We start from the raw sequence: 12304 nt of genomic DNA, 5'->3' as shown, positions 1-12304 counted from the left end.
CTGAAGTCAACAAGTTTCGGTCCACAATGAAATGAGAGCAGTTTATTCTCTTCTTAAATACTTCTTAAAAGAAGGATGGAAAGCAAAATATTTTTAAAGATGACTTTTTAAGGCACCATGTTAGAGGGGAAACAACTGGGCTTGGAAGTTTTGACTTTGTCACTCACTATTTGGGAGACCTTGGATACTTTGCTCATTTCTTATTAAAAATGGTTATTGACGGTATACTGTGTGCCAGGCTCTCTATATATACATTTTATTGAGTCACTTGTCTTTCATAAGCTTCAATATTCTCACTTCCGTTTGAAATTTAGCAGCCTAGATATCTAGTTTCCAAACAATTGGTACTGGGTACAAGCTTATAGGTATTTTTTTCTGCCTTCAGATAGCACCCACACTTCTGCACTAAAGCAACAGACTTGGTTTTGGTAATATCTTACAGGCACTTTGGGTAGTGCCGTAGGATAGTGCACTTAGAATGTACTTTGGCTATTTATGAGATGGGGAAAATTGGTGAATAAATTTAAGAAATGAGCCATAAATTTATTCTTAGCAACATTGGATGAGCAAATTTTAAGTGGAGAACAATGGGTCCTGTCTGCCATGGTACCCATTGTATATTGGGAAATAGAGATATTAAGGTGTCAAGAAAAGATCACACTAAATTGTTACAAATGTTAAGATAAACTATAATGTGGGAAATTGTAACATGACTGTCTGGAGGTCACCCTGTACAGACAGATGCTTTAGATGATGGGCAAAGTGAAATGTGGAGAGAAGAGAAAATATGTCAGTGTGTCTTCAGGAATGACCATGGAGAGGGTTGTCTATTTCTAGATGATGGCTTCTTTGCTTCTTTAGTCAGAACTATTCTTAGTATGGAGGAGAGCAAGTTTATCAGGTACCTAGGTTTGATTTTTAAAAAAATCTTTGGAGAACATCCAACTCCTTTTGTTTTAATTGTGTGCTTACCAAGCCAGCCTTCTGGTGTGTAACTGGTTTCTTGACTGGAATGACTTGCCAGCCAGGAAGGCCTTATGCAGATAACGAAAGCTTTGTCCTGCCAAATATATTTGATATGGTTTGGGTGTTTCTCCACCCAAATTTCATCTTGAATTGTAGTTCCCATAATCCCCATGTATCATGGGAGGGACCCGGTGGGAGGTAATTGAATCATGAGGTGGTTACTTCTATGCTATTCTCCTGATAGTGAGTTTTCAGGAGATCTGATGTTTTTTTTCTTGAGACGGAGTCTCCCTGTTGCCCAGGCTGGAGTGCAGTGGCATGATCTCAGCTGGCTGCAACCTCCACCTTCTGGGTTCAAGCAATTCTCCTGCCTCAGCCTCCCCAGTAGCTGGGATTACAGGTGTTTGCCACCACGCCCAGCTAATTTTTGTATTTTTAGTAGAGATGGGGTCTCACCATGTTGGCCAGGCTGGTCTTGAACTTCTCACCTCATGGTCCGCCTGCCTCGGCCTCCCAAAATGCTAGGATTACAGGCATAAGCCACCATGCCTGGCTGAGATCTGATGGTTTTATAAGGGGCTTTCTCCCACCTTTGCTCATTCTTCTCCTTCCTGCCACCATGTGAAGAAGGATGTGTTTGCTTCCCCTTCCATCATGATTGTAAGTTTTCTGAGGTCTCCCAAGCCCTGTGGAACTGAGTACATTAAACCTCTTTCCTTCATATATTACCCAGTCTCGGGTATGTCCTTATAACAGTGGGAGAATGGACTAATATAATATTGCTTACAATAAGTCACCTTCTTGAGGTCTGCTTTATAAGTCAGTCTTTGTGACGTTGGAAGCATGGATTCACCCTCCAGAGACTCTTCGTCCCATGATGGGACTCAGAATGGGAGAGAAATGTGTAGTGGCAAAATTGTAGAGTGGACTGGCCTGGGTTATCTATTAGCAAGTACTGCTCTCCTGTGAGGTCTGGCCTGAAGCAGCCACTGGCTTTACCCATTAAATTATAGCAATAATAACCCCTTAAATTTGCTCAGTGCTTTTAACTTTCAAAGCACTTTCATAAATATTATGTAATTTTATCACTTAATCTATTACACCTTCTTTGGGTTACACTGCTCATAAAAATACATTTGTAGAGCAGTGGCAAAGACACCAAGAGAAGCAGTAATATTATCAATATGTTGAAAAAAAATCTGCCTACAATGGGGCCTTGGCAAAACAACTCAAAGGAAAGAAGTGTAGTCAGAGTCTAGGCTACAGCACGGTGACCCCAGAATTTGGAGATAGGCTTAGAATGATTGTTAGAGTGAAATAACTAACACAAAGGCATTATTGTAGATGTGTTACTGATAGAGACTTAGGAAATCCCAATATAATCAGGGTGTATCTGTAGGACCAGAACTTACTTGAAGAAAGGTGCAATCTGATCAGCTTTACTGTAAACTGTGTGAAGAATAATGTGTTAAGGAAAGGTGGTGCATGAGTTATTTGAAAAAGAAGAATTAAAAAGTAAACATATGTTACTGTCTGTGCAACATCTCCCACCCCCAACTGTGCAGAGGGGTGGGGAGGAATGGGGGAGGGAGGTGTGTCCATTTGGCAGTGGCTGAAGAGCAGAAGGAGCCTGGTAGACCATACATATGATCGATGCAAATATTGTGGTCCTTAGGCTGTAGGCTCAATTATGAAGCAGATTTCTCTATGCATGGGCTTCACCAGTGCACTTCCTTCACTCTGACTCCCTGCTTATCAAGTAACTTTCTGACTTTCTGTTTTAGTTTTCTAGGTTCCTTGATCCTGGGAAAGAAACGCAATTGGAAGAGCTCAGATTATTGTTTGGTTACCTTACAGGTATATCTTCCACTGTAAATTAATGTAATTACAATGTAGTTTATATGTCTTTTCCTCCCAATTGTTTTTATTTTGAAAACGTTCAAATCTACAGAAAAGCTGCAAAAACAATATAATAAGTTTCCACTCACTCTTAAACTAAATTTACTAATTTACTGATGGATATCCAAATTCTTCAGTACTATTTATTGAAAAGGCTGTCTTTCCTCTATTGAATTGCTTTTGGACCTTAGTCAAAATTCAGTTGGCCGTATTTGTGTGGGTCTATTTCTGGGATCTCTCTTCTGTTCCTTTGACGTGTCTATTTCTTTGCCAATACCACACAGTCTTGATTACTGTAGCTATATAGTCTTAAAATTGGTAGAGTGATTTCTCCTGCTTTATCCTTAGTTTACGAAATTGTTTTAGCTGTTCTAGTTTCTTTGTTTTTCCATATGAATTTTACTATAATCTTGTCTATATCTTCGAAAAATCATGCTAGAATTCTGATAGCAATTGTCTTAGACCTGTATAAATTTGGAGAGAATTGACATCTTTACTATGTTGCGTTCCAATCTATGACCACAGTAGGTCTCTCCTTGTACTTAGATCTTATTTGATTTCTTTGATCACTGTTATAGTTTTCAGCATACACATGCAGTACATATTTTGTGAGATTTACACAAAAGTATTTCATTTTTAAAAAACCAATTGTGAATGACTTTGTATTTTAAATTTTGGTTTCCATGTGTTTGTTAATACTACACAGAAATATGTTCATTGATAGTATATAGAATTGATTTTGGTATGTTGATATTGTGTCCTGCAATGTTGCTGAATTCATTTATTAGTTCTAGAAGGTTTTTGTTACATTCCTTCACATTTTCTGTATACACAATCATGTTATTTGCAGATAAGGACAATTTTATTTCTTCCATTCTGTTTTCTATGCTCCTGAGATGCTGCCTGCTGTGTCTTTCAGATGTGCAAAGCTGAGAGCAGAAATATGGTCCTTCTTTTTTTGGTACTATCTCTGTCTGGTTTTGGTATCAGGATAATACTAGCTTAATAAAGTGAGTTGGGAAGTGTTTCCTCCTGTTCTAGTTTCTGAAAGATTGTATAGGATTGTTGTGAATTTTTCTTTAAATATTTGGTAGAATTCTTCAGTGAAACCGTCTAGGCTTGGAGAGTTCATTTATTGAGGAGTTTTTAAATTACAAATTCAATTTCCTTAATAGATACAGGGCCATTCAAATTGTTTCATATTCGGTGAGTTGTGGTAGATTGTGATTTTTGAGGAACGAGTCCATTTCAAATAAGTTGGCAAGTTTATGTATATAGATTGCTATACTTGGTTAGTATTGCTTTGATACCTGTGGTAAGATCTCATTTCATTCCTGATATTGGTAATTTGTGTCTTCTCTTTTTTTAGTCAGTCTAACCAGAGATTTGTCAATTTTATTGATGTTTTTGAAGAACCAACTTTTTGTTTCATTAAATTCATTATTATTCTGTTTTTAATCTCATTTGTTTCTATTAATTATTATCACCTTCCTTCTACTTGCTTTGGTTTATTTTGCCCTTCTTTTTCTATTTTGTTAAGGTGGCAGTTTAATTATTGATTTGAGACTATACTGTTTTTAAAATTAAAAATGTAGTGTTATAAATTTCCCTCTCAGTACTGTTTTAGCTGTGTCTTACACATTTTGATATGTTGTCTTTTCATTTTAACTCAGTTTAGTATATTTAAAAAATTTTCCTTCAGATTTCTTCTTTGATCCCTTTATTATTTAGAAGTGTATTCTTTAGTGTATGATTTGGGAGGGAAATCATATAGAAAAGTGTATTCTCACTTTCTAAGTGTTTGGCGATTATCCTGTTATCTTTCTTTTATTGATTTTCTATTTGATTTTATTTTGGTCAGAAAATACATTCTTGACAAGATTTCCTTCTTTTAAATTTGATGAGGTTTGTTTGATGACCCATGAAATGGCCTATTTTTATTCTTTAATTTTTAATTGTTTTAATATTATTGTAATAAAGTCTATAAAACACAAACTATGCTACTGTGACCATTTTAAGTGTACAACTCAGTGACATTAGTTACAATCACAACACTGTGCAACCATCATCACTATTTACTTACAGAACTTTTACGCTACTTCATGGGGAAAAGCTGGAAGCATTCCCCTTGAGAATCAGAACACGACAAGGATGTCTACTCTCACCACTCCTATTCAACGTCATACTAGAAGTCCTAGCCAGAGCAATCAGGCAAGAGAAAGAAATAAATCCAAATAGGAAGAAAGGAGATCAAACTATCTCTGTCTGCAGGCGACATGATTCTATACCTAGAAAATATCATAGTCTCTGCCTAACAGTTCCTACATCTGAAAAACAATGTCAGCAAGGCTTCAAGATACAAAAATCAGTAGCAATTCTGGACACCAACAGGTCCACGTTGACAGCCAAATCAAAAATGCAATCCTATTCACGGTAGCCACAAAAATAGCAAAATATCTAGGAATACAACTAACCAGGGAGGTGAAAGATTTCTACAATAAGAATTATAAAACACCACTGAAAAAATCAGAGATGACACAAACAAATGGTAAAACACTCCACGCTCGTAGATTGGAAGACTCAATAGTTAAAGTGGCCATACTGCCCAAAGCAATTTACTGTTTCAGTGTATTTCTATCAAACTGCTAATGTCATTTTTCACAAAATTAGGAAAACACTGTTCTAAAATTCATGTAAATCCAAAAAGGAGCCCAAATAGCATCAAAATGGCAGGATCAAATTCACACATAACAATATTAACCCTAAACATAAATGGACTAAATGCCCCAATCAAAAGACACAGACTGGCAAATTGGATAAAAAACCAAAACCCATCAGTGTGCTGTATCCAGGAAACCCACCTCACAAGCAAGGATACACAAAGGCTCAAAATAAAGGGATGGAGGAAGATTTACCAAGCAAATGGAGAGCAAAAAAAAGCAGGAGTTGCAATTCTCATCTCTGATAAAATAGACTTGAAAGCAACAAAGATCAAAAGAGACAAAGAAGGACATTACATAATGGTAAAAGGATCAATGCAACAAGAAGAGCTAATGATCCTAAATATATATGCACCTAATACAGGAGCACCCAGATACATAAGGCAAGTTCTTAAAGACTTGCAAAGAGACTTAGACTCCCACACAATAATAGTGGGAGACTTCAACACACCATTGTCAATATTAGACAGATCAACGAGACAGAAAATTAACAAGGATATCCAGGACTTGAACTCAGACCTGGACCAAGCAAACCTAATAGACATTTGCAGAACTCTCTACCCCAAATCCACAGAATATACATTCTTCTCAGCACCACATCACACCTACTCTAAAATTGACCACATAATTGGAAGTAAATCACTCCTCAGCAAATGCAAAAGAACGGAAACCATAACAAACAGTCTCTGAGATCACAGTGCAATCAAATTAGAACTCAGAATTCAGAAGCCAACCCAGAACCGCACAGCCTCATGGAAATTGAACAACTTTCTCCTGAATGTTGACTGGATAAACAATGAAATGAAGGCAGAAATAAAGATGTTCTTCAAAACCAACGAGAATGAAGACACCACATACCAGAATCTCTGGGACACATTTAAAGCAGTCTCTAGAGGAAATTATATAGCAATAAGTGCCCACATGAGAAGAAAGGAGAGATCTAAAATTGACACCCTATCATCAAAATTGAAAGAGCTAGAGGAGCAAGATCAAAAAAACTCAAAACCTAGCAGAAGACAAGAAATAACTAAGATCAAAGCAGAATTGAAGGAGATAGAGACACGAAAAACCCTACAAAAAAATCAATAAATCCAGGAGCTGGTTTTTTGAAAAGATCAACAAAATAGACAGACCACTAGCCAGACTAATAAAAAAGAAAAGAGAATAACCAAATAGATGCAATAAAAAATGATAAAGGGGATATCACCACAGATGCCACAGAAATTCAAACCATCATCAGAGATTATTACAAACAACTCTATACACATAAATTAGAAAACCTGGAAGAAATGGATAAATTCCTGAACAGTAGCCTTCTCCCATGCCTAAACCAGGAAGAAGTCGAAACCCTGAATAGACCAATAACAAGGTCTGAAGTTGAGGCAGCAATTAAGAGCCTACCACCCAAAAAAAGCCCAGGTCCAGATGGGTTCACAGCTGAATTCTACCAGACATACAAAGAGGAACTGGTACCATTCCTACTGAAACTATTCCAAATAATCCAAAAAGAGGGAATCCCTCCCAAATCATTTTATGAGACCAACATCATCCTAATAACAAAACCCGGCAGGGACTCAACAAAAAAAGAAAACTACAGGCCAATATCCATGATGAACATAGATGCAAAAATCTTCAATAAAATACTGGCAAGCCGATTACAACAGCACATCAAAAAGCTTATCCACCATGATCAAGTAGGATTCATCCCGGGGATGCAAGGCTGGTTCAATATACGCAAGTCTATAAATGTAATTCACCACATAAACAGAACCAAAAACAAAAACCACATGATTATCTCAATTGATGCGGAGAAGGCCTTCCACAAAATTCAACAGCCCTTTATGCTAAAAACTCTCAATAGACTAGGTATCGACGGAACGTGTCTCAAAATAATAAAAGCTATTTATGACAAACCCACAGCCAATATCATACTGAATGGGCAAAAACTGGAAGCATTCCCTTTGAAATCTGGCACTAGACAAGGATGCCCTCTCTCACCACTCCTATTCAATATAGTACTGGAAGTTCTAGCCAGAGCAATCAGGCAAGAAAAAGAAATAAAGGGTATTTGACTAGGAAAGGAGGAAGTCGAATTGTCTCTATTTGCAGACGACATGATTGTATATCTAGAAGACCCTATCACCTCAGCCCAAAATCTCCTGAAACTGATAAGCAACTTCAGCAAAGTCTCAGGATACAAAATCAATGTGCAAAAATCACAAGCATTCCTATACACCAATAACAGACTTAAAGAGAGCCAAATCAAGAACGAACTGCCATTCACAATTGCTACAAAGAGAATAAAATACCTAGGAATACAACTAACAAGGAACGTAAAGGACCTCTTCAAGGAGAACTACAAATCACTGCTCAACGAAATAAGAGAGGACACAAACAGATGGAGAAACATTCCATGTTCATGGTTAGGAAGAATGGATATCGTGAAAATGGCCATACTGCCCAAAGTAATTTACAGATTCAACGCTATCCCCATCAAGCTACCAATGGACCTTCCTCACAGAACTGGAAAAAATCACCTTAAACTTCATATGGAACCAAAAGAGAGCCCGCATAGCCAAATCAATTCTAAGCAAAAAGAACAAAGCGGGAGGCATCACACTACCGGACATCAAACTCTACTACAAGGCTACAGTAATCAAAACAGCATGGTACTGGTACCAAAACAGAGATATAGACCAATGGAACAGAACAGAGGCGTCGGAGGTGACACAACATATCTACAACCACCCGATCTTTGACAAACCTGAAAAAAACAAGCAATGGGGAAAGGATTCCCTGTTCAATAAGTGGTGTTGGGAAAACTGGCTAGCCATATGCAGAAAGCAGAAACTCGACCCCTCCCTGACACCTTACACTAAAATTGACTCCAGATGGATTAAAGACTTAAACATAAGACCTAACACCATAAAAACACTAGAAGGAAACCTAGGCAAAACCATTCAGGACATAGGCATAGGCAAGGACTTTATGACCAAAACACCAAAAGCATTGGCAACAAAAGCCAAAATAGATAAATGGGACCTAATCAAACTCCACAGCTTCTGCACGGCAAAAGAAACAGTCAATAGAGTGAATCGGCAACCAACAGAATGGGAAAAAGTTTTTGCAGCCTACCCGTCTGACAAAGGGCTGATATCCAGAATTTACAATGAGCTGAAAAAGATTTACAAGGAAAAAACAAACAAGCCCATTCAAAAATGGGCGAAGGATATGAACAGATACTTTACAAAAGAAGACATACATGAGGCCAACAAACATATGAAAAAATGCTCATCATCACTGGTCATTAGAGAAATGCAAATCAAAACTACATTGAGATACCATCTCACGCCAGTTAGAATGGCGATCATTAAAAAATCTGGAGAAAACAGATGCTGGAGAGGATGTGGAGAAATAGGAACACTCTTACACTGTTGGTGGGAGTGTAAATTAGTTCAACCACTGTGGAAAACAGTGTGGCGATTCCTCAAGGACCTAGAAATAGAAATTCCATTTGACCCAGCAATCCCATTACTGGGTATATATCCAAAGGATTATAAATCGTTCTACTATAAGGACATATGCACACGAATGTTCATTGCAGCACAATTTACAATAGCAAAGACCTGGAACCAACCCAAATGCCCATCGATGATAGACTGGACAGGAAAAATGTGGCACATATACACCATGGAATATTATGCAGCCATTAAAAACGAGTAGTTCACGTCCTTTGTAGGGACATGGATGAACCTGGAAACCATCATTCTCAGCAAACTGACACAAGAACACAAAATCAAACACCACATGTTCTCACTCATAGGCGGGTGTTGAACAAGGAGAACACATGGACACAGGGAGGGGAGCACTATACACGGGGGTCTGTTGGGGGGGGACAGCGGGGGGGTGGGGAGTTGGGGAGGGATAGCATGGGGAGAAATGCCAGATATAGGTGAAGGGGAGGGAGGCAGCAAATCACACTGCCACGTATGCACCTATGCAACAACCTTGCATGTTTTTCACATGTACCCCATAACCTAAAATGCAATAAAAAAATAAAAATAAATAAAAAAAATAAAAAAAAACATATCAAGAAAGTGAAAACCCACATTGAGATACCATTTCATGCCAGTTAGAATGGCATTCATTAGAAAGTCAGGAGACAACAGATGCTAGAGAGGATGTGGAGAAATAGGAATGCTTTTACATTGTTGGTGGGAGTGTAAATTAGTTCAACCATTGTGGAAGACAGTGTGATGATTCCTCAAGGATCTAAAACCAGGAATACCATTTGACCCAGCAATCCCATCACTGGGTATATGCCCAAAGGATTACAAATCATTCTATTATAAAGACACATACACATGTATGTTTATTGTGGCACTTCACAATAGCAAAGACTCAGAACCAACCCAAATGGCCTTCAATGATAGACTGGATAAAGAAAATGTAGCACATATACATCATGGAATACTATGCAGCCATAAAAAAGGATGAGTTCATGTCCTTTGCAGGGACATGGATGAAGCTGGGAACCATCATTCTCAGCAAACTAGCACAGGAACAGCAAACCAAACACTGCATGTTCTCAATCATAAGTGGGTGTTGAACAATGAGAACACATGGACACAGGGAGGGGAACATCACACACTGGGGCCTGTTGATGGGTAGGGGACTAAGGGAGGGACGGCATTAGGAGAAATACCTAATGTAGATGATGGGGTGATAGATGCAGCCAGTCATCATGGCATGTGTATACCTATGTAACAAACCTGCATGTTCTGCACATGTACCCCAGAACTTAAAGCTTAAAGTACGATTATAAAAAGAAGGTGAAAAAGACAACCTACAGGGTGGTTTTACTTCTTTCTTTCCAATTTGGATGCCTTTTATTCTTTTTTCTTGTCTAGTTGCTCTGGATAGACCTTCCAGTACAACATAAAATAGCAGTGGTAAAAGTTAATATCCATGTCTTGATCTTAGAGTAAGTTTTTAGTCATTTACCATTGAGCATGATTCTAGCTGTAGGTTTTTCATAAATGCCCTTTTTCATGTTAAGTTTCCTTTATTCCTAGTATTTTGATTGCTTTTATTATAAAAAGGTACTGAATTTTGTCAAATGCCTTTTCTGCATCTGTTGAGACAATCAATGTTTTTTTCCTGTTATATTAATGTGATGTATTTCATTGATTGATTTTATTATGTTAAATGACCTTTGCATTCCTGAGATAAATCCCGCTTGGTCATAGTGTATAATGACATTATTATGTAGTTGGATTTGGGTTGCTAGTATTTTACTAAAGGATTTTTGTGTCTGTATTCATAAGACACATTGCACTGTAATTTTCTTGTAATTTTTTTTTCTGGTTTTGGTATTATGGTAATGCTGATCTCACAGATGAGTTGGGGAGTGTTCCTGCTTGTTCAATTATTTGGAAGAGTTTGAAAACGATTGGTATTAATCTTTAAATGTCTGGTAGAATTCACCAGTGAAGCTATCTGGTCTTCGGCTTTTCTTTGTTGGGAGATTTTCATTACTGATTGAATCTCTTTACTTGTTATAGATCTCCTGACATTTTACATTTCTCCTGAGTCAATTTAGGTAATTTGTTTGTTTCTAGGCATTTGTTTATTTTGCCTAGACTGTCTAATTTGTTAGCATAGAATTGTTAACAGTATTGTATTACAAACCTTTTTAAAATTTTTATCTCTGTAAGGTTGGTAGTAATGTCTCCACTTTAATTTCTGATTTTAGTTATTTGGATCGTTCTTTTTTCTTTGTCAGTTCAGCACAAGGCTTGTCAATTTCATTGATCTTTTCAAAGAAACAACTTTTGGTTTTAATTCTCTGTACTGTTTTTCTAGTCTCTATTTCATCTATCTCCATTCTAATCTTTATTATTTTCTTCCTTTTGGTTTTAGATTTAGTTTTCTTTTTCTGGTTCTTCAAGGAGTAAAGGTAGGTTGTTGACTTGAGATCTTTCTTCTTTTTAACGTAGACATCTAAAGGTATAAATTTTCCTCTGAGCATCACTCTTGATGCATCTCATAAGCTTTGGTTTGTTTCCATTTTCATTCATCTCAAGGTATTTTCTAATGTCCCTGGTGGTTTCTTCTTTAACTTATTGGTTGTTTAAGAGTATTTTGTGAAATTTCAATATATTTGTAAGCTTTTCACTTTTCCTTCTTTTGTTGCTTTTTAGCATCATTCCATTGTAACCAGAGATAATAATTTGTATTATTTCTATCTTTAAAATTTATTGGCTGGGCGTGGTAGCTCACACCTGTAATACCAGCACTTTGGGAGGCTGAGGCGGGCAGATCACCTGAAGTTGGAGGTTTGAGAACAGCCTGACCAACATGGAGAAACCCTGTCTCTACTAAAAATACAAAATTAGCTGGGTGTGGTGGTGCATGCCTGTAATCCCAGCTACTTGGGAGGCTGAGGCAGGAGAATTGCTTGAACCTGGGAGGTGGATGTTGCAGTGAGCTGAGATTGTGCCATTGCACTCCAGCCTGGGCAACAAGAGTGAGACTCTGTCTCAAAAAAAAATTGATACTTGTTTTGGCCTAACATATGATCTATACTTGGGAACGTTTCATGTGCACTTGAGAAGAATGTGCACTATGCTGTTGTAAGGTGGAATATTCTATATACATCTGTTGGTTCCAATCGATTTATAATGCTATTCAAGTCCCCTATTTCCTTATTTCTCTCC

The 12304-nt window shown here is 37.5% G+C and overlaps 1 protein-coding gene across 3 annotated transcripts in view; it reads right to left on the bottom strand.

The window, feature by feature from the left end:
* The window catches only part of HDAC8 (histone deacetylase 8), a 249772-nt gene that overhangs the window by 82674 nt on the left and 154794 nt on the right, over nucleotides 1-12304 (bottom strand). The window lies entirely within an intron of this gene.

Source organism: Aotus nancymaae, unplaced genomic scaffold, assembly GCF_030222135.1.
Source record: "Aotus nancymaae isolate 86718 unplaced genomic scaffold, 86718_ANA_hifiasm-v0.15.2.pri h1tg000081l, whole genome shotgun sequence".
NCBI lineage: Eukaryota > Metazoa > Chordata > Mammalia > Primates > Aotidae > Aotus > Aotus nancymaae.
This window is presented reverse-complemented; position numbering and strand designations above follow the sequence as displayed.